This window comes from Rutidosis leptorrhynchoides, chromosome 5 (genome assembly GCF_046630445.1).
Source record: "Rutidosis leptorrhynchoides isolate AG116_Rl617_1_P2 chromosome 5, CSIRO_AGI_Rlap_v1, whole genome shotgun sequence".
In the NCBI taxonomy this organism is placed as follows: domain Eukaryota; kingdom Viridiplantae; phylum Streptophyta; class Magnoliopsida; order Asterales; family Asteraceae; genus Rutidosis; species Rutidosis leptorrhynchoides.
Genome location: NC_092337.1, coordinates 157,433,738 through 157,461,579, shown reverse-complemented (window position 1 = coordinate 157,461,579; position 27,842 = coordinate 157,433,738).

Sequence of the window (27,842 nt, the reverse complement as noted above, 5' to 3'; positions counted from 1 at the left end):
TACAAGAGTCGTATAACATGGCACATGATGATGTTATGATCTGTCAATCATCACGTTCTATTTAGAAACTCAGCATGACTTACTGTAATATAATCACATTGATCAAGTGTCATTATATTATACTAATTCATGCTTCAGTTCCCAACACTACTTCAAAATATTCCTATTTTAAACTTGAATGTTTCAGAATTTAGAAACTAAAATAGTTTCTTTTATGATGTAATACAGATAGCGCGAAGAGGTAAATGATTTCAAATAAGAAAAATTAAGAAAATATCTTCAGAAATATGGAGGATATTTATAATGAAAGATATGATGATATTTTAAAATTTCTAATATCAGAGGATGATGAAGAATATTGTCCGCGGGGGTTTAGAGTCAGGAGCAAGGTATTCGTTAATGACTTCAGCAGGTACTGAATCATTTGGATCCTTTGAAGTCAGGTTCAGTCTTTGTAATTTGTCCACAGCCTCCTTCCTACTTTGCTCAATCCGTTTTCCAGTTCCAAAACTTCTCTTTTTCTGCGCTTTGCCAGCACACTTCATCATTATCATCCAGCTTTTACCGTTTAAAGTCGTTTATAGTTTTTGCTGCTTCATCAGCATTTTTTCCATTTTCGAAGAACCAATTCGTAGTTCGAAGTGTTTTTCAGAAACTTCACATTCAAATTAAGTCCAGAAGATAGACGTTATATATACACATATAACTGTTGGCGTAGACATGCTGCGAGATTTCAAAATACTGATTGCTAATTCCCAATGATTTGTATGGCAATTCTCATTACAAGATGCGAATGAGTAAATGATGGGGTTTCAATGAATAATTATAATAACTTTTTGGAGAGGCTAAAGTCAAAGGGTAATGAAGTTGTTGGTACATCTGCTAATAATGTGGTGGAATGTAAAAGGTTCTCTGGTAACGATGGTGTATATCTCAAGGTTATAATAAGGTTAGTCTGACTGAAAAGTCGAAGTTGATTTGCTGGAGCTGTGAAAAAACTGGCTACTTTGAATAGGAGTCGCAAAGTTATTTTTGCTAATAAATGCCAAAGAATCTGACGCGGATACGTTGTTTAAACTTTTACTTTGGTTTCAAGAGTTTTTCGGGTACATAACTGTAGGTAACATGTGGTTGGATCATCATCTCGATTGCTCATCATTCGAAGTGTCTTCAGAAATTTTTGAAGGGTTTGAACACAGATTGTAATCGTTAACATACATTTGATATTCTAACACAGTTTTGAAGTCAAAATATAGCTTGTGAAAGATGTAAGGATCTAAGAGTGATGATTCTGGTCATATCTCAAGTTGAATTTTGAGATTTCAAAATCAGAATATGTAATTAAATTTTGAATGAGTATGGTTGTTTTGATTTCTATAAAAGAATGTATATTGTTGTGAAAGTAGGGAGTATAATGGATGATTTGCTGAATCAGATTCGAAGAATGTAACATATTAATTGTGAATTTATATATCTCTCGGGTATTACCTACCCGTTAAAAAAATTTTCACAATTAATATTTTGTACAAAAGAATTTTATTACAGTCTTTATGAAAATATATATATGTATATTTTCTTCAGATGTAACATAGATTTAATGAGTTAATGTTAAATTAAACTCATTTGATTTACGGTTGAAACTAGAATTGAATATTCCCTAAAGGCTTTAAAAAGTACATAACTTTTACGCAGTATTTCTTTAATGACATTGAAATTATGAATCAATACTTCGTTATTTGTTGATGTATGATGTTCGGTTCGTGGAATTCTTGTGAATTTCGCAAAGTACGAATGATGTTATCTGAAAAGTTTCGGGTACATCGATGATGAAAGTGTAAAATCAAATATATACTTGATTTATTATGAATTGGAATTTGTTGAATTGCGACAGAGATTATAGTTAACGCTGGTTAAGTTGCGGCCGAAGGACGTACATTATTGTATATTTGTAATATGAATTAACCGAGTAGTTAAGATTCACACACAATAGCTTAGCATGGAAAGATTTATTTCAATATATATATATATATATATATATATATATATATATATATATATATATATATATATATATATATATATATATATATATATATATATATATATAATATACATATAATTTCTTTAGAGGGAATGAGTTAATTCTTCATAACTCGTTGATACAATATACACGTTATTGATTCGTAATGATGTCCACAGTGATTCTTGAACTGACGGAGTTTGTGATGTTATCAGTGTTGTTTATTCGGATGTTGACCATATTGACGATGCTGGTAACGCTGACTGTACTGTTGATGCTGTTGGTAAAGCAAGTTTAGCTTGTTAATCACACACCATTTTTGTCAGGGTTTCTACTCTTCCTTCTATCATTTTGGTTCGCTTAAATGATTTATGGTTAGGGCTAGATTAGATAATCTCTAAGACTTTAGAGATTACATAATCGCCACGAAATGTTTCTCCAATGAAGTTATGAATTAATACTTCGTTAGTTATTGTTGTTGGTACTCCTTCGTATCTATGGTGCGTATGACGTTGATGCTCGTGGGACAGATTGTGAAGTGGAGGTTTACGATGCGGTTGTGGTTGGAGGTGGTAATAGTACTGTTGGCGTTGATGATGGTGGTACTGGTTATGCTGCTGATGCTGCTACTGGTATTTGTAATCTCAGCACCATATTCTCCAAAACCACTACCCGAGCGCGAAGCTCGTTGACTTCTTCTATTACACCGGGGTGATTGTCGGTTCGGACGAGCGGATAAATAAAATCTAAAATTTGATGTAATATATAATCGTGATGAGATACTCTAGAAATGAGCGAAAAAATGGTGGTTCGGACAGGTTCACCGGTAAGTGCTTCAGGTTCTTCGTCAAGAGGGCAATGTGGTGGATGGAAGGGATCACCTTCTTCTTGTCTCCAATGATTGAGGAGGCTACGAACCCATCCCCAATTCATCCAGAATAGGTGATGACTGATTGGTTGATCTATTCCGGTCACACTGCTTTCGGAGCTTGAATGGGATTCCATTTCGGAATCTGAGTGACTTGAACTAATGACGAATTCCATTTCATACGATTGGATAAAGGTTTTTTTTTCGATATGAAATGATTTTGGCTAACGGATGGTATTCTAATTACATAGAATATATATATATATATATATATATATATATATATATATATATATATATATATATATATATATATATATATATATATATTTCAAAAGATTTCGTAGATTACGGAGGACTTTGCGGGATATGTCAGGCAAAGTTTAAAGTTAACAGATACGATAAGATATGATTTAGCAGATATGCTAAGATATGAATTTTTGTCTATACACTATTCATGCAATCAATGCAGCAAGACGTGTCTTAGACTAAAAATGATAAGCAGGTAATTTTCTGAGGATGATAAGTAGTTAATTTTTGACACAAAATGATAAGCAAAACTTTTGACATGCAGACACGGTCGAAGTCCAGACTCACTAATGCATCCTATCGACTTATCAATTAGACACACTAATGCAGACCTGGTTCGCTAAGACCACTGCTCTGATACCAACTGAAAGGACCCGTTCATATACATTATAAACGATTCACAATAGTTGATTACATTGCGAGGTATTTGACCTCTATATGATACATTTTACAAACATTGCATTCGTTTTTAAAAGACAAACTTTCTTTACATCGAAAATTGACAGGCATGCATACCATTTCATAATATCCACTATCCAACTATAAATTGATTTAATAATAATCTTTGATGACCTCAATGACTCGAATGCAACGTTCTTCGAAATATGCTATGAAAGACTCCAAGTAATATCTTTAAAATGAGCAAATGCACAGCGGAAGATTTCTTTAACACCTGAGAATAAACATGCTTTAAAGTGTCAACCAAAAGGTTGGTGAGTTCATTAGTTTATCATAATCATTTATTTCCATCATTTTAATAAACCACAAGAATTTCATTTCCAGTTCTCATAAATATACGTCCCATTCATAGAGATAAAAATAATAATTCATATGGCGAACACCTGGTAACCAACATTAACTAGATACATATAAGAATATCCCCTATCATTCCGGGATCCTCCTTCGGACATGATATAAATTTCGAAGTACTAAAGCATCCGGTACTTTGGATGGGGTTTGTTAGGCCCAATAGATCTATCTTTAGGATTCGCGTCAATTAGGGTGTCTGTTCCCTAATTCTTAGATTACCAGACTTTAATAAAAAGGGGCATATTCGATTTCGATGATTCAACCATAGAATGTAGTTTCAATTACTTGTGTCTATTTCGTCAAACATTTATAAAAGCGCATGTATTCTCAGTTCCAAAAATATAAAGGGTAAAAAGGCAAATGAAACTCACCATACTGTATTTCGTAGTAAATATACATATAACGTCATTGAACAAGTGCAAGGTTGGCATCGGATTCACAAACCTAAATTAATTATATATATTTATGTGTTGGTCAATATTTGTCTAACAAATTAGGTCAAGTCATAGTGTACCACAATCCTAATGCTCGAGACTAATATGCAAAAGTCAACAAAAGTAAATTTGACTCAAAATAATTTCTAAAAATCTATACATGATTAATATATAGTTTAAATATCATCATTTTATATTTTTAAATATTTTTAAAATATTTATTATAGTAAATAATATAATTTATTTATTAATAAATAAAATTTTATATTAAATTTATATAATAAAATATACTTTTATATATATTAAGTAATAAAATTTATAGGGTTCATTTAATATCATAAAGATAATATGATAGGTATTATTAATGTAAGTTATTACACGTAGTAAAATATGTTTGTATCACATATTTATTTGATAAAATAATATCTATAATGATAGTAAGTAAAAGTTGTATTATTTTGTAATAATAATTATAAGTAAAAGTTGTATTATTTTGTAATAATAATTATTATTATAAAAATATCAATATTTATAATTACTAACATGACATTATGATAAAACGATAATTCTAATTATGATAACTTTAATATTTACGATAATTTTTAATATTATCTTTAAAATAATAATTCTATTTAAAATAATAATAATAATGATATTTTATAGTAACAATGATATTTCTATTAAAATGATAATTTTTGTTAAAATGATAGTTTTAATACTAACGATACTTTTAATAATAATAGTAATGATAAAAATAATAAGAACGATAATTTTATCTAAATCAATATCTTATAATATTTTAATTTCATCATGATACTCTTACTCATTATTTCCTAATCGTTTCGTTTAATAGCTTTTAATCGTCTTTTATATCGTGTTCATAATAATGATAATAATAGTAATCAAAATAATTAGGTGTTACAAATATTTGTTTTAATTACACTAATATTAATAATGATAGTTACTATAATATTATTAACGATAATACTAATAATTATCTTAATGATAATATAGTAATAATAATAATAACAATAACAATAACCATTTTTAAATAATGATATATATATATATATATATATATATATATATATATATATATATATATATATATATATATATATATATATATATATATATATATATATATATATATATATATATATATATATATATATATATATATATATATATATATTAATAATGATAATAATAATAATAATACTAATAATAATAATAATAATAATTGGATAATAATAATAATACTAATTATAACTTTAACGATAATAACGATAGTAATAATAAAAAAAATAACAATTTTTAATGATAAATCCCTTTTATTGATAAAGATAATAATAATGATAATAATAAGATAAAACTAGAATGACGATAAAAACGAAGATAATAATAATAATCATTTTTAATAAAAATATCGAAAATTCAATTGATTATAACTTCTAATCTGTTCATCGAAACCATTCGATATCTAAAGGAAAAGTTCTTAATTTTTCGCTAGCTTTCCAAGGACATGCATATCTTATACCTTTACTCAACCGCAAGTGTAACTAATTCAAGATTCAACCTAACCTGTCTAAGGGCAATATCAAAAGTACAAGCATGCATACTCAAGCACTAGTCAGGGATACACTATTATTATGTAAAAGTTAAATTATGAGTACTCACGTATCAATATTGAGATTCAATATTGCAGGAAAGGTACATAGACGCAACGGAAATGATAAACACTATATTGACCTCACGAGCATACCCATGAACCATACTCAATCACCTCCATAGCTATAACCCATAATTTCCTTAATCCTATCCTACTCGAAAAATAATTTCGAAATCACTCGGACAGCACTCCGTCGTAATATTTTATGTATACTAATAATATCTTGAAATAATACGGATTAAGTATATATATGTAAATCGATTGAGAGAGTTTAGAGAAAAATATTTTCAAGTTTCTATGAAATAATGAAACCTATTGAATTCTATTTATAATAGATTTTTGAATTATTAAAGTGAATTATTAAAGTATGAATTATTAAAGTGAATTATTAAAGTATGAATTATTAAAGTGAATTATTAAAGTATGAATTATTAAAGTGAATTATTAAAGTTAAAGTAAAGTAAAAATAAAGTAAAGGTAAAGTTTAAGTATAGTAAAAGTATAAAACTATGTACGTATAATACGCGTATAAATATATATAATATTAATTTAAATCGTTATATATATTTAATAAAATAAAATATAAATATCGTTATCTTTATCATACTAGTTAAGTAATGAGTTGTCAAAAGTGGTTCTAGATATTTATAAAAGTTATATACGTTTTAATAATAAAGTTCTTTTTAAACTGAAAACGTTTTTGTACGTTTGAAACTAAATAGATCAATCGAGTCTTTATGAGATTCAATCTTCCACTATCCTTTGTCTAGTTCTCAATGATTGAAAATTTGTTTTTATTTATAAATCACTTTACCATTTTCTGAATATTGTTAAAATGGAAAGATTTCTCAAATCAACGTGGGCCTTTCAACAGAGACTTGTAATCATAATTCAATATATATGATAATTCAATTATTTGATCTTATCTTCTAATTCCATTGATAATCATTTTGAAACAGATACAATCATATAAAGTATTTAATCTAATATTTTGTTTACGTTTCAAGTTATAATATATATACACATATACATATATAATCATATTCGTTTAATGGTTCGTGAATCGTTGGAACTTGGTCGAGGTTGAATGAATGTATGAACATAGTTTAAAATTCTTGAAATTTAACTTAACAAATATTGCTTATCGTGTCGGAAACATATAAAGATTAAAGTTTAAATTTGGTTGGAAATTTCCGGTGTCAGAAACATATAAAGATTAAAGTTTAAATTTGGTTGGAAATTTCAGGGTTGTCATACTTTGCTGCCACATTCGTAACATTTTCTCACTTTAGGTTTCGGTGGCTGGTCGTATACAGATCTGCTGGGTGTATGGTATTGTGGTTGGCTTTGTGAGACATCCTCTATAATCTGGTCCAACTTGACAGTCATTATCTCAATGATAGATACCCCAGCACATGATTCCACAATTTGGTCTACTTTAGATCTTCCCTTAAGGGTACCTTTCTGCTTGGAACTAGTGCCATATTCATGGAATACTGCTTTGCCTTTGTCCTCTGACTTACCAGTGTAGGAAGTTACTGGTTTGTACACTGATACTGGTTGACTAGTATGAATCTTAAGTATTGCCTTTGACTTACCAGTATTTGATTTTACTGGTTGGTCTACATCTACTGGTTGACTAGTACAATTCTTATCAGTAGGCTCAGCAATGGTAGAATTCGAACATGATGGGGAATCAACTGATCTTGAAATTCCTCGATTATTTTAAGTGATTTCACTTTTGATTCGTCTTTCTTTTGGAGTCATGTAGTAGATGCTTAAGGGGTCAATAATCTCATCATTTGAGGTACTGTCTTCTTTTTCTCTAACTTCATCATCCAAGATTCCTTTCATAGTAGGTAGTGGGGTTACTGTAGATATGACAAACTTATTTGTTAAGACCTTTTTACCCTTAACTATCTTAGCAAAGATATTTTTCAAGATAGCTTCAGGATCAGTTTCAAGTACGGGGTCCATGAAAGCAACTTCTGCATGAGCAGCAGTAGCAGCATAGTCACCAGTAAAGAAAGCTTCTACTTGGGCAGGCACCTGCTCATTAACACATGTAGTAGTACGTTGATCAGATGTACACCAAGAAGTGACTACCTGTTTAAGGTCACTGAGCTGGTTCTTGACTTCTGCTGCCTCTGTGTGAAGTGACTTTAAAGCAAAATTTTGTTTTTCAAGTTTGAAAATTTCATCTTTTAAGATTTTATTTACATCAGTTTTTCCTTTAAGTTTCTCATTTAAAGGTATAATTTCAGTTTTAAAAACTTCTTCACGTTTGCTGCCTCTGCATAAGTAAATTCTAAGATAGTCAAACATTTCAGCTTTTTCATCATCAGTATTAGTTCGAAAGTTATCAAACTTATACAGCATTTCAGATTTCCAATGAGGTGAATCCCTTTTCAGATCAGCTTCCCTCATATCAGCCAAAAATGTACTGCCACTTTCTTCCTCATTACACTCCTCAACCTCTCTGGCCATCAAACATAACTTTTTACCAGAAGTATAAGCAGCACAATCCTCATCAGTTTCACTTTCTGAAGATGAAGATGTGTTGGTCTCATCCCAATCATGATGCTCAGCAAGAAGCACTTTTTCTGGTTTCTTTTCCTTCTTCTTAACCTTTGAGTTCTACTTCATCTGGGCCTTCATTGCTTTGTACTTGTTCTTGTACTTATCAGCTTTTGAAAAAGAGATAGCATGTGTGGGAGGTTTTCTGGACATGTGATGAAACATGACTAGGAACTTCGAAATCAACAGGTTTAATTCACACAAAGGCGGAATTAGTGAATCAAACCATAACTAGTGAATATGAGGAGATTTTTGGGATTAAATTAGTCAAACCACAACAAGGATTGGATTTGTGTGATTAGATTAATGCCTAGAGCTATTATTCACTACTGGAGTGATTTGGGTTGAGAGAGAATCGGATTAGAGTTTCCAGATCTGAGTGATGTGTGTGTGTGAGAGGCTTAACCTAAAATGAAGAACATAACACTTATATACCCCTACTGTTGACTCACCCGTACGAGTCATCCATCACACGTACGAGTTGGCTTCATCAGCCGTAGGGGTTATCACTCACTCGTGTCTTCTCATTTAGGTTATAATTGTGACTTAGCCCAGCATCAACCGTGCGTATGAGCCTGTCAGCCGTACGAGTGAGACTTCACTCGCACGTCTGACTAAGTCTAACAAAATCAAGCATCCATATCGCGTTCCTGCAGTACCTGTAATCACATACAAACATAGATAGGATAATAACAAGGGATCATGGTATCCCATAAACTGAAGTACAAATCACAAACGTTGGCTAGATGTCTAGGGACTTACAGAAAATGCATCAACAACTCCCCCTAGGACCTAGAACATCAATTACAATAAAGTAAACGTTCATGAAATACATACAAGTCCAAAAGTAACATCAGTTTAACATCAAGAACATATCCAGATTCTCTCTCTCGCAAAAAATACATCATCATCAAAAACAAAAACAAACAAAATACAATACAACCTAGCAACACAGAATTCGACATAGATCAACATGCATGAATTTGGTTTGAGCTTTGAGCATCACTTTCTCTGTTGAGGTATGCATAGTAGACATCGATCACACATTGATATCTCATAGCTTCCTCTTTTCAATCATCTCTAAACGTAATGTGATGGCGGTGAAGAGTCTCCACATCAAATCTTGATAAGTTCCTCAGCCACATAGGATCTAAAATCCTCACATTGTCGAACTGTATGCTTCCATCTTCCTTTTCAATTGCAGTTAAGATCACTGCTTCTTCTGACAACTCATCATAGAACCACCATCTGAAGTTTTTGCATATATCCTTGGGTAAGGGCATCAATGGAGATTGCTTCATGTACTTGGCTGGACGAAACATAACAACGCGTATAGGTCCACCTTTAGAATTTCCCTTAGTTGGATGCATGGAAAACCTGGCGGCTGTCGACTTAAAGATGTCCCATTTCCCTGTCTTATACTCATATCTGAGTTTTCTCTGAAACCTGGAAAGGTCACAATCTTCTGCGTTCAACATCTTTAGCTTAGCAAGTTGCATGATCTCGAAGTACGGTAGAGTTTTGACCTGACTAGGACGTGCCATGTAATCAACTCCTCCTTCCCTCTTGATCGCGAAACAATTGATCTCCTTGAAGTAACCCCAGCTTAGTATTTTACCCTTGGAATACTTCTTGGTTCTCTTTCCCCTTTCGTAGAAACTAGCAAACTTCGGCTCAAGTTCTGGCTTATTCAACTGATCAGGGTTAATGACATTCTGTTTCCACCAACTCTGATGGATCTCGTCTTCTTCAATGTTTCTATTTACTTTAACCCTATCACGTTTGAACCATTCATTAATCTCATTCCATGCCTCGGGTTTAGCTTACTCGGCTCGGAGTTTCTTCTTCTTTAGCTCAAACTCTTTTCTTTCTTTCTCAACGAGCAGTTTCTCATGTCGGGTTTTCTTGTTCTTTTCAATTAGAACATCCACTTCTTTCACTTGTTCTTTGTATACCTTCCTCGCTTTTTCTAACTCAATTAAGTTCTTCTGTTTCACATCACTACTCAAATTGAAAAAGTCACTTAATGTGTTGAGTGACGGATTTGAGTATGGTGCAAGTGATGGCATAACAATTTCCACTTCTTCCTCTTCCTCGACATCCTCAGACTCTGTCTCAAACTCATCTTTGGATTTGACAATCACATTCTCTTTAACACTTTCCTTACCAACAGAACTTTCACTCTTTTCAGCTTCGAACAGGTTATCAAAATCGCTTAAGTTGATATTTTGGAATGATTCGGGAGGAATTTTGTCAGCTGGCCCTTCTTGTGGAGCCTTGTCTTCAGCTTCAACTGACTTTGCATTCTCCGTATCATTTTCACTGTCATATGCCAGAGCAGCAAGCTGTTCTAATGGAAAATCACTTGGTGGAGCGTCCCCCTTTTCTGCATCATTAAAAACATTTGAATAATTCATATAATATTCAGCAGTAAAGACCTCACCGTATTCATTAAAGCTTCGAATAGGTATCACTAACGGTATCTCAAAAGAGGGTCCTCCAGTTCCAGCATATTCTTCTTCATCCTTTTCATCACCTCCACCCAAATCAGAAGAATAATCTTCTCCTCTCTCCTTAATCAACTTGGTTTTACCCGAGGTAATCGATTCGATCTTCTCGTTCATCTCCTTCAACTTCTCCTTATTCTCACTCTTGATTGCCAACACTTTCTTCTTCAACTTCTCCGTCCTTCCCTTCTGACGGTCCAACCTATCAGATAACCTCTTGTTTTCTTCTACCAATGATTCAATTTTAGTTTCACTTATCTTCTTGTCCTCAATGGCTTGATTCTCTAACTTGGTTATTTTCGTGATCAAAGACAACAGTAGATTATGTTGTGTCTTTAATTCAGCTGGCGTGACCTGAGGTGTTGTGGTGGCAGGTTTTGGTGATGTAACAGCAGCTCTCGCATCCTTCATGAAACTGGATGGTTGTCTCTGAGCCTGTTGTTTTGAACCTCTTTGTGATGACCTCTGAGATGAATCAAAGTGATGTTTTGTTCTTTTCTCCTTCTTCTTGGGATGTTCTGAAGTCATCGCTTCCTTCCCTTTCCTCTTTCTCTGAATCAAGCTGACATCATCCTCTGTCACTTCATCATCACCTTCGATAATCTCATCATCAACATTACCTCCTCCTTGAGCTTCACCAGTAGCTCGTTGATTATCACCCTCACCTTCCTTATCAGAAACTTCATAGTCAGAGTCTGAATCCTCATTCCTCCAAGCATTTCCTGCTGGACATCGATAATTCTCCTTGATCAGATGACAAATAAGATTTCTGTTAAAATCAGGCTTCAAAACTTCATTTCTTGTCTCCTCCATCCTTCGAAAAGTAATCGGATTCATCGGCTTAAGGTGAATAATATCCTCTTCAAGCTTTGGTAACTCAGGTGTAGCATCATTAATGATTAATTGAAGAAAACGGGCATAGATCAGGTATCTCTGAGTAGAACTGAAAATATTTGCTTTGAAGTAGTAGTAAACAAATCCTGAGAAATCATACGGGGCTCTTAGAACAAGTGCCACAAACATACTTTGCACTTTCTCATTCAACTTGTTAAACCCAGCTTTACAACCACTCAAACAATGCATGATTACTTGAGCAAGATATCTAAACTGTGGAGACAGCAGAGTATTTCTCAGCTCAGATTTACCTGAGATATAGCCAGAATAAGCACATCTCTTGAAACATCCATGTATCCTTTCTCGGTTGAGCGTCATGTGAGAACATCTCTCATCATCAAAACCTAAAATCTTCCTTATCACAGACTTAGAAACAGTTATCTCATGCCCTTGAATCTTACTAACAATCTTATCTTCAGTATCTGACACATCTAGTACAGCATTCTTCCAGAACTCTATCTGATGGCTGTAGTATGATGTACATGCAGTAGAGATAGCTGTATGAATACTTGAACGGTTTAGAAACTCCACAATCTCCTTAAAATGAGAACCACTTTCGAGAGTAGTATCATAAAGAGAAACTTGATTGTTGAGCTCGTCTTTCTCTAGAATAATATCTTGTTGAACAGGCGGATTAACCGGATTCACTTGAGGATCCTGTTGTTGCTCCCCCTGAACTTCTGGGTTAACAGCCGGAACATTGAGTTGTTGTTCTGACATTGGTAATATCAAACTGAAATATTCACAGAGAAGTTAGAGATATAAATCAATTATCATAAATCATCAAAGCATTAGCTACAAAGTGTCACAGATTCATAAAAACATGATAAACGGTGTGAGTGATAATGTCACACGTGCGACTGAGAGATCAACCGTGCGAGTGATATAGTCACTCGTGTCACTTTTGACACGTTTGATTAGTAATATGGTTTCAAACAGGGTACACGGCTGATGCAAAATTTATAACCGAGTGAGTCAACCGTGTGATGACTCGTGTGATAACTCGTGCGGTTAATCACACGTGTCAGCTCAGTCAAGCGAGTGAGCAACTAAATCAATTTAAACGGGTGGGTTCAAGGTTCACACGGTTGATCATCAACCACGTACTAACTCGTGCGACTCATGTCCCACGCATGCAAGTGACGTCACTCGTGCATGTCTGATGAAACCCGTATTAAATGCCTTTTAAAATTCCACAAATTACATGTTTGATCGTTTTAGGGGCCGATTTACATCACAATAGCATGTATAGGATCCATTTAACTCAAAGCAATAACAAATAACGATCAAAATGAGCACCAATTACACAAAATTCGAGTTACTAACCCTTAGGGTTTCGAATCATTCAAACAACAAATTAACAGACTAAAACTCGATGAAATCTTACCTATTAGGTGGCGCTGAGTTCGGAATAACTTGATAAACAAATGCTGCGGTGGAAAATGTGATCGGTGAAGGTCGAATTTTGAGAGAAAAATGAGTTGGGTGCACAAGTGTGAGCGTCTGTGCTCATCACTCCCTATTTATACTCTCATGATCAACCGTACAGTTGATCACACGATCCACCGACAACCGCGCGTCTCACCTATTCACTCATGCATGTGACCTTGATGTCTTAGGACATTTTAGAACAAGGTCAGCTGTACGATTAACCTCACGCATGTGGTTACTCGTACGGTTCACACATCAAACGTGCGAGTGAGCCACTTAGGCAATTTCAAATTTTCAATTTTCACAAACTTAGGATTTTGACTCGTTTGGCAATCTTAGAGCTAACTAACACTTTCAATTTGAGTCATAAATCACTAATCCTTCAAGAAATGATCATCAACACTTAGGTAGATCAAAAATCCTAACCCAAACAAGGTTATTACTCTAAACATTCTGTGTTTCAAGAGTAAAGCCTACAGTGTAATATCATCTTAAGTTCACTAACAACTTAAATCTTCATAGTCCTTCAAATAATCACAAGCTCTACAAACTTCTAACTTATGGATTTGGTGGCCAAAAATATCTTGATCTCGACAAGGTTCTTTCAGATGTTATTGTGCATATTCAGAGGATTAATCAGAAAATAAGGAAACGATAAAAATTTTATAGCTTTTCTGAAATATAATGTCATGCAACTAAAAATATGCAAAGAAAAGACATTCTATCATGAAATGCAATAACATGCAAAACCAAAATCTTTTTGTTGTTTTTCAGTTTTCAATGCAAACTATTTAATAAACAGATAAGCAAACATATGAATCCACATTTTTTTTGTGAGCAAAATGATTAACAATTTAAAAATGGATCAGAATTGACATATTGAATCAATTTATGTTGTTCATTCCTAATTATCCAGTCTATGTCTATTATCATGCAATTACTGATATCAATCCTCATTAAACATGAACATATTCAATTCGAACATTTCGACAATCATGTTGGCATTAATTACTTGAACACTATAAAGTAATGATTTTTGAAATCACGCTAAGTTCATTAATCCTTGATTCTTCCATCACTTATGATTGTGCATTTTTATTAGGTTATCAATTCATTACACGTAACTTTCCGTTATCTCTTTCCATGTATTTCACTCAAATTGAACAGGATGGTTCTCATGGCATTTTGAATAACCCTGTCAGCCTTTGGCTTCTATCAGTGTATTGATAATCTTCAATCTAGTTGAAATGGTAGATTTTAGAGTATATTGGATTATCCGAATAGGCGCATTATTTATCGCGGGGATTGGTCTAAAGTTAAAGCAGACTTGCCTGATGACCAGTCATCACACGAAATAAATCTCAAGGCCCTTAACTTATTTATGTTCAAGTTGACATGGAAAACGGAATCGAAAGTTAAACTTTCATATATATATTTAATTAGAGTATATCTAGATAAGTATCTTTCCAACTTATAGTCTTAATATGTATAACTCTATATTGTAGACGACAAGAATCTTGATAGTTCAGTGTGAATGTCGTGATTAAGCAATTCAAGCTGCGCGGGGGCATCATATTAAGAATGATCCGAGTTCTTTATGAGCACATCATGAATCAGCATTCTTCATACTTTCAGGACTTTGCCATCTTGATACGCCAATTATTTTTTACTTTGATTTTCTTTTGATATTTTTTTTCAGCATATCATTGTCTTTTGATATATTGATTTTGAACGCCATCATGAATGGGTTTTCCATTTTTATGCATGAAGTCATGTTTCTTTGTTGTGTGCTCAAATCACTCAAAGGTGTTCTCCCTTAAATGCTTGAACAGTCCGTAATAAGGAATTATACTTTTCAACCTTAAGCGAGAAGGGACACTTACATTAGACATAAACTAATTTTCTCTGATATTTTCGGGGTTTAGTTTCGATTATAAAGTCTTAGGCCCGTGACTACATGGTATGCACCAGCCAAACAGATAATCCTCAAATTAAAATTCACCCCCAACCTTTTCTAGTGATTATCAATTATGATAGGGGATACTCTCAACCGACTGTTGAGTTCCTCAACAATTATCACTTCATACAGATTCGAAGATAATTAGGTGACTACCTTCAAACACTACAGATCGTTCATGACTTCTGAATCTCAGATGATCGTTATTCTTATTATGATTGTCTAATGCCAAGAATTCATAAGTCACATCTATCAGTACATCACACAACAGATAAACATAAACGTTCAAATCAATCCATACTAATCAAATATATCAATTCTCAGTACAGTAATTTCTTCATTTCCAACATATTAATCAAAACAAGCTCATTTTCGGATTTTTCAACTTTTTAGGGTTTTCTGATGAGGCATTTTACACTTTTTAGGTATTTTCTGTTGAAACATATACTCCCCCTAAAATACTAAAACATAAAATCTTTTTGTCTTTTAGTATTTTAACAAAAGGAACAGAAAATAACTACAGATTAGCATGCAAACATGAAAGAAATCATGAAAGGAAGGCAGAAATAATGCAAAAATATGCAGTACATATGATAAGAAACTAAAAACTATATGTCATGCATCCTACATGTAAAGTCTAAAAGTTTGATTAACCCTCAAATACATCATCCGAAATCATTGTGTTTCGATCAACAATTCCATTCATCTCTAACAGTAGCAAGAACCTAGGTTTATCAAAAGCCTTAGTGAATAAGGCAGCCCTCTGGTCCTTAGTACCTATTCTCTTACGTCAATAATCTTTTTCTCATGGCAATCCCTAAGAAAATGATATTTAACACCTATGTGTTTGGTTTTTGAATGTTGCACGGGATTCTTAGTAATTGCAATAGCAGTAGTATTATCAATATAAAGAGGAGAGAAAGATATTCTTAGTCCGTAATCGCGAAGTTGTTGTGTATCCAGACAACTTGCGAACAGCAACTTGCAGCAGCGATATATTCTACTTCACACGTAAAAAGTGCAACTGCAATCTGTTTCTTGCACTGCCAGGTCACCAGCCTTTCTCCTAGAACTGACATCCACCTGACGTAGACTTGTTATTGATTTTGCAACCTGCATAGTCTGAATCTCTGTAAGCTACAAGATCAAACTTGTCTTCGTTCAAATACTAGATACCGAGATTGGGAGAATGTAACAGATAATGAAGAATTCTTTTGGCAGCTGTAAGATGAACTGTATTCGGATCAACTTGATAACGTGCACACAGACATGTTGCGAACATAATATCCGGCCTAGATGCAGTAAGATACATAAGCGATCCGATGATTGCTCGATAGTATGTAGGATCAACAGGCTCCCCTTCACAGTCTAACGAAATACCATGATTCACAGCTAGCGGGGTCGACACAGGACGCTCTTGAGTCATGCCAAAACGCTCGATTATATCATTTACATACTTTGCTTGATGAAGAAAAATACCATTACTAGTCTATTCAACTTGTAAACTAAGAAAGTAATGTAAGAGACCCAATTTGCTCATTTCAAATTCGTCCTTCATCACCTGTTCGAACTCATCGACGAGTTCCTGCTTAGTAGCACTTAAAATAATGTTGTCTACATAGATCTGGACCAAAATAATATCATCATCTTTAACCTTCTTGAACAGAGTACAATCTACCGTGCCCATTTGATAACCTTTTTCGAGCAGATAACTTGACAAACGTCCATACCAAGCTCTTGGGGCTTGATGTAAACCATATAGGGCTCTTCGTAACCGGTAAACTTTGTCAGGATGAAGATGATCTTCAAAACCTGGAGGTTGACTGACATATACTCGTTCGCTTAGCTTGCCATAAAGAAATGCACTTTTAACATCCATTTGAAACACTTTGAACTTCATAAACGAAGCGAAAGTCAAAAAAATGCGAATGGCCTCCAATCTGGCAACAGGAGCAAAAACTTCATCATAATCAAATTCAGGATCTTTCTGATAACCTTTAGCAACTAATCTTGCTTTGTTACGGATAACATTGCCGTCTTCATCAAATTTGCACTTCCAAACCGATTTGAGATCAATTACTTTAGCACCATGCGGCTTAGTAACTAGCTTCCAAATATCTAAACGATGGAATTGCTAAATCTCTTCTTGCATAGCCATTACCCAATCAACATGCTTCAACGCTTCTTTAGTCGTCTTTGGCTCGATTCTAGAAATATGACATGAGTACTCGAAGTATGCAGCAGCAGCTGTCATATGAGTATCAACTTGACCATCAAACTGAACTTGCCTTCTTGTTTTAACACGTGCATTTAGATCTCCAATAATTTTCTCTCTAGGATGAGCAGCAGTAGTTCTGGGAACTGGTTGTGCAGGAACAGGTATCTCATGGTGTAGATTCGTGGTATCTCAAATATCTTCTTGATTTTCAGAACTCTCACTTGAAATATCAGATCCGCAGATATCGTACACTGGATTAATGTCTTGATCTGAATCTTCAGCTAGTTCAATGACAGTGGGTAATGGAGTTGGAGTTGATGTAGGTGTAGAAACTTCTGGTTCATTATGTAGATCGAACGGCATTTGTAACTCAACTTCATTCTCCGTCTGATCTTGAGCAAGATTGAATGAATCAATAAGCTCATCATAGTTATAAATCCAAGGATGACTCTTAGAAGCACTCTTCGTATGATTCCTCTGGACCTCAACTTCAGACCATTCTTCAACACATCTTGTCTCATTGTTGAAAACTCTCTTGTTAGGAGAACTATATCTAAGAAACACTCCAGTAACCACTTTTGAATCAAACTTACTTCCTGGTTTTCTCTTCAAGATGGTACACGGTGCACCAAATGGTTCTAGATGCTTTAAAGATGGTTTTCTCCCATGCAATAGCTCATAGCAAGTTTTACCCAGTCGTTTAACAGTCAGAACTCGATTCATAGTGTAACATGCATTTTCAATAGCTTCACTCCAAAAATGAACAGGTAACGATGAATCTGCTAGCATTGTTCTAGCTGTTTCTATCAATACTCTATTCTTTCTTTCAGCAACACCATTCATCTGAGGAGCGTATGCAGAACTGAACTGCATATTGATACCTTTTTCGATACAAAAACCTGCAAGATACTGATTCTTGAATTCTGTACCGTTGTCGCAACGAATCTTTCTTACCTTTAAATTGAAACCTATTTCTAATCGATTGATTAGCACTTTCAAGTTTTCAAACGTATCGGACTTCTCTTTCAAAAACATTACCCAATTGAATTTTGAATAATCATCAGTTTCAACCAGAAAATACTTACTTCCATCAATGCTTTCAAACCGAATTGGACCGAAGGGATCCATATGTAACAATTCAAGTGGAGCAGAGATTGGATTATACTTCACCAACTTATGAGCTTTCTTGCTCTGCGTACCCTTCTTACATGGAACACATGTACCTGGAATCTGAAAAGATCGAATATCAACACCTTCTACAAGATTGTTGTGAACCAGATGGTTCATCTTCCGAAAACTTAAGTGACCCATGCATTTGTGCTACGTAATAGAATCTTGTTCAGTCGCTTTAGAAACAAAAGCTTGATGATGTTCAGCAGTTGAAGTAGCAACATTCATATTTAGCATATATAAATCATCTTGTCTAGGAGCCTTCATCAAAATCATTTCAGGAGGAATCACAAACTCTTGCTTCAAAATGTAGCTGAATTCTTCATAAAATGCTACCTTGAAAGATTTTTCACAGATTTGCGAAACCGACAACAAATTATTTGCAAGCTCTTGACAATAATTCACTTTGTTGAAACTAACTTTTCCATTCTTCAATAAACCCTGAGCTGAAATGTGACCTCCTTTATCTCCAGCAAATGCGACATAACCTCCCTTAATTGGGTGTACATCCAAAAGAAGAGATAGCTATCCAGTCATATGTCTCGAAGCACCACTATTCACTATCCAGGTGTTATTTGCAGGTACCCTGGTTCCCTGCATATCACATTAAGAGAATTAATTGATACTAGGAAACCACGCCCGGACGGCAGTAGGTTGTCCATTAACACCCATAGCTTGAACTTCCATCCATTTCCCTTTTGAGTCCGGCGGAATCTTATCATCAGAAACCGTAAACTTAGACAGTTTTGAAGAAGCAACATTGCTCTTCTGGTTTTTCACATTCTACTCATCTTCGGAGCGATTCGCTCGTGGTCTGGTACGAGAAAAGTATTTTCGACGACTAGCTTTTTGCGAAGGCGATCATGCCTTTGATTCAAAAGCTCTACTATGATCACTTGATTTGGCAACTCTTGCCTCAGTATCCTGTTTAGGAACCTTAATCTTCACAGGAGAAAATGACCTATTGAAGTTCTTTCTCTTATACTCTCCATAGACAACCTTTGTCGTATGATTTTTAACACGAACTTCATCATTAACAGGTGAACATGTTTTATGAGCATAAGATGATCTGCGATCATCATATGTGAGATCAGTCTTCTATCTTGGGGATCTATATCTTCTTAGACAATTCGCAGCAATGTGCCCAAAAATAGCACAACTAAAACATTGACGAAACTCCCTATGTCCTCTAAATTCATACAAGTTATTAGAATTTGAAGATGACGAATCTCGTGTTCTTACTAACTCAGGAGAATCATTTGTTTTATTTCTTGGAAGAGGTGTAGGTGTAACAGGAGGAACTGGTCTATTAGCAAATCTAGGATTTTTCAAAATTTTAACAGGACCTTTCGGTGTTCTAACTCTACTTGTCTTAGAGTTATCTCCTAACCCAGTTTTCCTATCTTCCTCATGATCTAGAGCACCTTCAGCAGTATCATCAGAAGTTGTATTCTTTATTGAACTACATTTTTTATTCTTTTCAACATAATCTTCATAACTAGGAGGGATACAATCTTCTGGTCGACCGTCAACTACGTTTACATTAAAGAATGTGTTCTGAAAAGGAGGAGATGCAAAACTATATCCTATACCCTTGCCCTTGGTGTCATTAAGTTCCACCATTAATGCATTCCACTGTGACGCACTTGCCCAACATTTCATTTTGATTGAAATTGCCTCTAAATCAGCTTTAACGCATTCATTTTCTTTCTTTAGTTCATTAATCGTGTCAACACGTTTAATTAAAGCTTGATTTATGTCAAAGTTATAACATTTAAGATCGTGAAGTTGTTTTTTATTAACTTTAATCTGCTCTTTCAATTCATTTTCAACCTTAGTGGTCACATGGTCAGCATGCCATTTTTCTTTCATCTCCGCATATGCCTTTATTAAGTTATCTATTGTTACCTTAGATTCAGCACATTTAATAACAGTAGATGGATCAGAAGATACCTGTTGGGCGTTATTTGATGAGGAAGTCTTAGCCATAAATGCAAAGTAATCTATCTTCTTCCCATCATCGATCTCATCTTCTGATTCTGACGAGTCTATAAGGAACTCTGATGTATCAGCATCTTTACCCAAATGAATCTGCTCAAGTCTGTCCCAAATATCCTTAGCTCTTGTCAAACCGGAAACCTTATCAATATCACTTTCTGATAAGCACATCTTCAGTAAATCTACTGCTTGCTTGTTCAATGCTTCAAAAACAGATTGATCTATTCCAGTATGATCAGCTTTAACTTCAACCTCTGATTCTGACTTCTCGGCTGAATCATTAACATCTGAACTTACACTCTCAAGATCTGAACCTTCACCCATAAGAACTAACATTTCCAATTCAGCAGCAAACATTTTACCCCATTTGTCTAGTTCCGTATCATCATCAACCAATGTCTCTTCACTTTGATTAGCTTCTAGACTTTCTTCAAACACTGAGGTATCACCATAGTTATATTTCCAACTGTTGAAGTAGTAGTCCTCTGACGATGTAGGTGAAATACTTCCAGATTCAGGTGTACGAGGAACTGAATCACGTGCCTTCTTGAATTTATCTTTAACCATCTTCTGAATCTTCTCTCTCCGAATGGTTCGTGACAACTTTTCAGCTCTTTCAGAACGAGCAGTCAGCTTCTCAATTATACTTTAACTAATGACACAGTCTTCTTTTACTTCAGTAATCTTGGCCATGTTAGCTTTAGGTTGTTGATCATCAACATTCAGTTTGATAGACCAATCATCATCATCTCCATGAATAACAACTAAAGCTTTGTTTGGACTTTCAGCTGCTTCAACTTCATTTACTTTATCAGTAATGTAAATCTCACGCTTTGTAGTTTGACTCTGAGAACTGTAGTTCTAATTCTTGAACGGATTACGATTACCCTGCTTCTTCTGTTTTGTGCACTGTCTTAAAAAATGACCTAATTCTCCACAGTTGTAACAAGTAACAGTATTCATATCAAAACCCAGTTTTGTATCTTTGGTCAGACTGATTGGTTTTCCAGTTCACTCTTCGTAACCTCTAGCTCATCTCACAAGATTTGCCATACCCCACATAATATCCATCTTTTCTGCTTCATCTTTATCAAGTTGATGATAATCTTCTGTTGTTAAATGAATGTTACCCACACAACCATCAAGATAACTATCATAAGAATTAACAAGGCTTGACAGCAAAGCTATATCTTCACTAATCTTTTCTTTTCCAGCATTCCTCAAGTTTTCAATCTTAAGTGCAGAAAGAACATCTGATGCAGTCGGTGTAGATGACTCTGTAGTTTTGGAAGTAGGCTGTGAATGAGTATTGAGAGAACATGGTGAAACTTGTGGTAGATACGAAGGTTTTTGAAAAGGTGCACTGCAAGCATTCAAACCATACATATTCTGATTGTTCGTAACAAAAGCTGTTTGAAATGGTGCATGAGCTGACTTAGGCGGTGTGTAACCATTTGGATAATACATTTTCGTGTCTTGAACTTGTTTAGACCTCTTGACTTTGTTTAACAACTCTATTTCTTCTTCCTGAAGTCTTGCAATAAACGAGTTCACTGTAGCAGTAGCTAGTTCTCCACTTGTTTTCATAGTTAATACGAAACCATTCCATTCTAAAGCTAATGCTCCAGCTAGACATGTTACTTTGTCTTTTTCAGCAATGGTCACATCATGCTTATGTAGTTCAGCTAGCAAATGACGATATCTTTCAACCAATTCTGTAATAGACTCTCCAACTTACCAGTGAAAACGATCAAACTCAGCTTTTAATTCTAAACCTTTTGTAGTTCTGTAAGATGTATTTCCTTCGTTAAAAGTATGAAGTGCTTCCCATATCTTGAATGAGTTATCATGACACAGAAATTGTTGGAAAATCAGACCATCAAGAGCACTTGTCAAGTTACAGTACATCTTCTTCTCTAAGTTATACTCTTCACGTTCCTTCGAAGGCATATTATGTAACGTGTACAACTCATTTGTAACCGGTGAACGTGGCCATTGAAATTCGGTTTCAATGTACTTCCAAAGCTTCGTGTCCTGACCGTCAGACCAAATCTTAAATCTTGACTTCCAAGTAGAATAGTTATCCATATTCATTAACCTCGGACATTTTGTACCACTTTCTGATTCACTCTTAGCAAGGAGTAATTATTGAGTCATATTAGTAATGCTCTGAACTAACGGTGCAGCCAACGCGTAATCGTTTGAATTAAACATCTTGAAAACTTTTACCAAAGGTAAACCGTACGGTTCAGGGTATCAACCATATGTGTCAAAAACTCAAGCGTACGTGTCACTACTCAATCGTACGGGTTACAATCAAAAGAACCAATCACTAAGTCTCAAATGTGCGAGTGATTATCACGCGTGTGATTACTCGTACGTGTCATAGTCAACCACTTGATCACCCGTGTGATCAGACTATTGTCAGTTAACCTCAAAAGGTTATGCTAAACCGTGCGTGTGAGTTCACGAGTGACAGTCAAATGTCTGGTCAACCGTACGTGTGATCAAAATCTTTGACCCACTCGTGTGAGTTGCTGTTCAGCTCAAATCACCTAAAAACCCTAGAAATTGATGTTAAACCTCAATTTCTTCGTCCACAAGCTGGATTAGCACTAAACTAACATAAATACACTCTCTAATGACAATTACACACGTAAAAATGATTCCTTTTTGATCAAAATCAATTTTAACTCAAAAAACCAAAATAATAAACTCATTAATCACCAAAAATCACTAGATGATGTTGAAATCACAACCAACGCTCTGATACCAATGATGAAACATGACTAGGAACTTCGAAATCAACAAGTTTAAATCAAACAAAGGCGGAATTTGTGAATCAAACCATAACTAGTGAATATGATGAGCTTTTTGGGATTAAATTAGTCAAACCACAACAAGGATTGGATTTGTGTGATTAGATTAATGCCTAGAGCTATTATTCACTACTGGATTGATTTGGGTTGAGAGAGAATCGGATTAGGGTTTCCAGATCTGAGTGATGTGTGTGTGTGAGAGGCTTAACCTAAAATGAAGAACATAACACTTATATACCCCTGCTGTTGACTCACCTGTACGAGTCATCCATCACACATACGAGTTGGCTTCATCAGTCGTACGGGTGATCACTCGCTCGTAACTTCTCATTTAGATTATAATTGTGACTTATCCCAGCATCAACCGTGTGTATGAGCCTATCAATCGTACGAGTGAGACTTCGCTCGCATGTCTGACTAAGTCTAACAAAATCAAACATCCATATCACGTTCCTGCAGTACCTATAACCACATACAAACACAGATAGGATGATAACGAGCGATCATGGTATCCCATAAACTGAAGTATTAATCACAAACGTAGGCTAGATGTCTATGGACTTACAGAAAATGCATCAACAACATGCACTCAGATGCAAAGTGTCCTACCTTCCCACAATTGTAACATTCAAATTTGGGGCCCTTTACTGACTTACTTCCATACCTAGCACTTGGTTTCTTGCTGGCCTTATATGGCTTACTGGTCCTACTACGATTGAAATTTTTGAACTGTCTAGCCAGTAAAGCTATCCCTTCAGCATACCCTTCAACATCAACATCATCATCATCACTGCTTTCTTCAGACCCAGTGCCACTACCCTCATCATCTTCAGCTGCCTCTTCTTCTGCTATCAGCTTTTGAACCAGTAAATCCTTTTAAGCTTTCTTTTTAGTAGCAGCAACAAGAGCTGTACCATCTGACTTTGTAGATTTTGAAGTGATGGGGGCAGACTTAAAGTTTTCTTTCAAATTAAGTTCAAGTTTTACTTCTGCCTTCTCATGGTTCCAAAGTGTACCATAGAGAGATAACATATCAAAATTTTTTAAAGTCTGTGTGGTTCTTAAAGGATCAGTAACAGGTTTTCATTTAGCAGACAGTGTATCAATGAACTTGTTGACATGTTCAAAGTCGGTACAAGTGACTTTTAAACTATCCAGGTCAGCAACTAAAGAGTTAAACCTAATAAAAGTCTGTTTTAGGGTCTCACTCTTATATGCAAAGAATAACTCATATTCCCTTTTCAAAGCAATGATTTTGTTTTGCATGACCTCATCTTCTCCATCATAAGTGACATCAAGATAGTTTAAAATAGCTTTAGCAGTCGGTTTCCTCTTAATCAATTTAAAGACATGATTAGGTAATGTTATAGCTATCATAGTTTTAATCTTTGGGTTAAGTCCAACACGAGGTTTGTCCTCATCCTCCCATCGAGATGGGGGAAGAACAACCTCTCTTCCTGGAATGGTAGGAGTGTCTACTGTAGCAGGCACATCATCAACTATTCCAGTAGGAATGAAGGGGCCATTATTTGCAATACCAGGCATGAGTGGGTCAATAGACTCAAGGTGGAACATGAACCTATCTCTCCAAGTTTCATATTCATCTTCATCAAACTTGGGTGGTCTATTTAAGAACCATTTTTGAGATAAGATGTGTTACTGTAGGTAGCCATGAGATAATTCAGATCCAAGATATGAGATTATAAAGACTGAAGCTCTGATACCAGTTGTTACTCTCTTAGATAACAACATGAGTATTGTAGAGGGAGGTGAATACAATTCTTTTTGCTTAAATAAGTTATATAGTAGTTAAGTGTATTTAAACATATAATTAAATAAGAGTCTTGGGTAATTTTCAATGTTATTCTTTTATTGATATAAATCTCAAAGAATCACAACTGTTCAATGGCGAAACAAATAATTGGTTGATACAGATTACGCCTAAGTTAAGCTAAAGAAGATATCTTAAAGCTATTACATGTTTGGACTCTATTTAATAAACCCACATAACTAACTATTACAATAGTGGATATTTCTATTTATAGTAGTCCTATTATCCATCTAATTGATCTATTGTCCACTAGTTTATAGGATGTCTGTACTTTTGTAGACAACATCATCAGAGAGCGTGCTCTCCTAATTTCCTCTTTGGTAGCTATTTGCAGGAACACCACAATTTAGTTTGTCACCACTATTTGAATAAACAAATAGAATGTTGGGTTCCCTAAGCGTTGACAAAGTATTACACATGTCTACACATGCGTTAAACTTCTGCATTCCCACGTGGTTTTGTAAGGTCATTTGTCAGCCGCTGACACGTGTCCTTTTCTGTTCAACTTTGTCTTCGACTTCTATTGAATAGTACAATTGATGTAGACCACACAGGAAACAATTATGCTTGTAATGGAGCATAATTCATCTAAGTGTTGTATGCTGCTACCAGCTATGCCGGTTCTTCTACTGGTTCACTTGATCTTCATAATTTGCTGGGCTCACATCCTGTGCTGGTTGAAGAATACTGTCTACCTTGTACTGGTAGACCAGGCAGCATATTGGGACACTTGACACAGCAACAAATGCTCTCTATACATAAATAAACCTATGCTGGCTGCACATAACATTAGTGTACATAATGTTGTTTTATCATAATTAAATCCTTAATTATTTTGAGGACTCAACAATACCTTAAAAAAATACCATTGTAGGTAATAAACTTTAAAAATGTATGTTAATGTAAACCTAATGTGACTGATTACCTAGTCGGCATCTAAAACTAGTTATTTGAATTGTTTTGAATTTTATGTGACATTTTTTAGATGAATAGAAAAAAGAGAAATAAAGAAAAAAATGATCTGTTTTAGAAATAAATGTGACTAGTCAATATTAAAAATATATAATTACTTTACTAAAAGAAAATGTCGAGTTTTAACTTTAATTTTTTTTAACCTTATACTGATTAACTTATTCCGTGTGAAACATTGAATAGTTACATTTATTTTTTTAAAGAAAATCATTTTTTTTTCTTTTTTTTCTTTCTTCCTAGTCATCTAAAAAAGTCACATATAATCCAAAAAAAACTAGCTAATTAGTTTTACTAGTCCAGTAGGTAATCGGTCATATGTTGTTTACATTATCACACATTTTGAAAATTTATTTCCTATAATGGTATTTTTTGGGGTATATAGCCCACATCAGAATAACTGGAAGTATATAACTTATATGTGGGTTTCTAACAGATATATAATATCCATGTGTCTTTTAAAGAAAACATAAAAATGCCACATAAGTATTTTAATCAGCTCATCAAGTAACCGGTAAGTTTCGTTTACATAGATACATAATTTGAAATCTTTGTGTAGTACTTTGCTATAGCAAGAAGCACTTAGACTTGTCTGTGTCAAACGGAGACGCACTGATTTTTCTAAGAATTACCGAAGTGAACAGTTTATTCATTTTATCAAAGTTGACCGTTGACTTTTTGAGTTGTCCTTTTGGGTTGACTTTTTCTGCAAAGTCAAAGTGTTATTTTAATTAAGTCAAATATATTCTTATTAATAAGGCGTATACTATTTGTTTAAATACTTGTCAAAGTACTTAAAGCACCATGATTACGAATGCACATATGACTTGCCTAGAGTGTTAGGTATTTATTAACCTATTTTATTATTCTATGTTGATTGTGGGACTATTGTGGTCCGTTCTTGGTGCGTATGGTTTGGTAATTCATTGTTGTGCTTATTGTGAGTTTTATAGCTCTTTTTTTGAAACGTTAAATTATTTTGGAACTGGGAATGAATGCTCTTTTAATGTTTTACATAGTAGACATGAGTCAATAAATTTATATATGTGTGGGTTATAGAATGGCATAAATCCCTTTAGCTTGGTAACGATTAATTATTGGTTTTTAAAATGGTAAACGTGAATCCTATTGGTTGATCTATCGGGCCTAACAACCCCATCTGAAAACTAATCGCTCTAGTCTTTCACGGATGATTAATACTTCATGGACATCTTAAACACTTGCTAGTGCAAATATAAGGGGGGTGAACTCTTTTGCCGTTAAGTTGGTTACCCGGTACCCATTGTTACATATATGTTTTCTAAAGTTTTTGAACTATGAGATCTCGTGGTCTATATTTATTTATTGTTGAAAAGAAA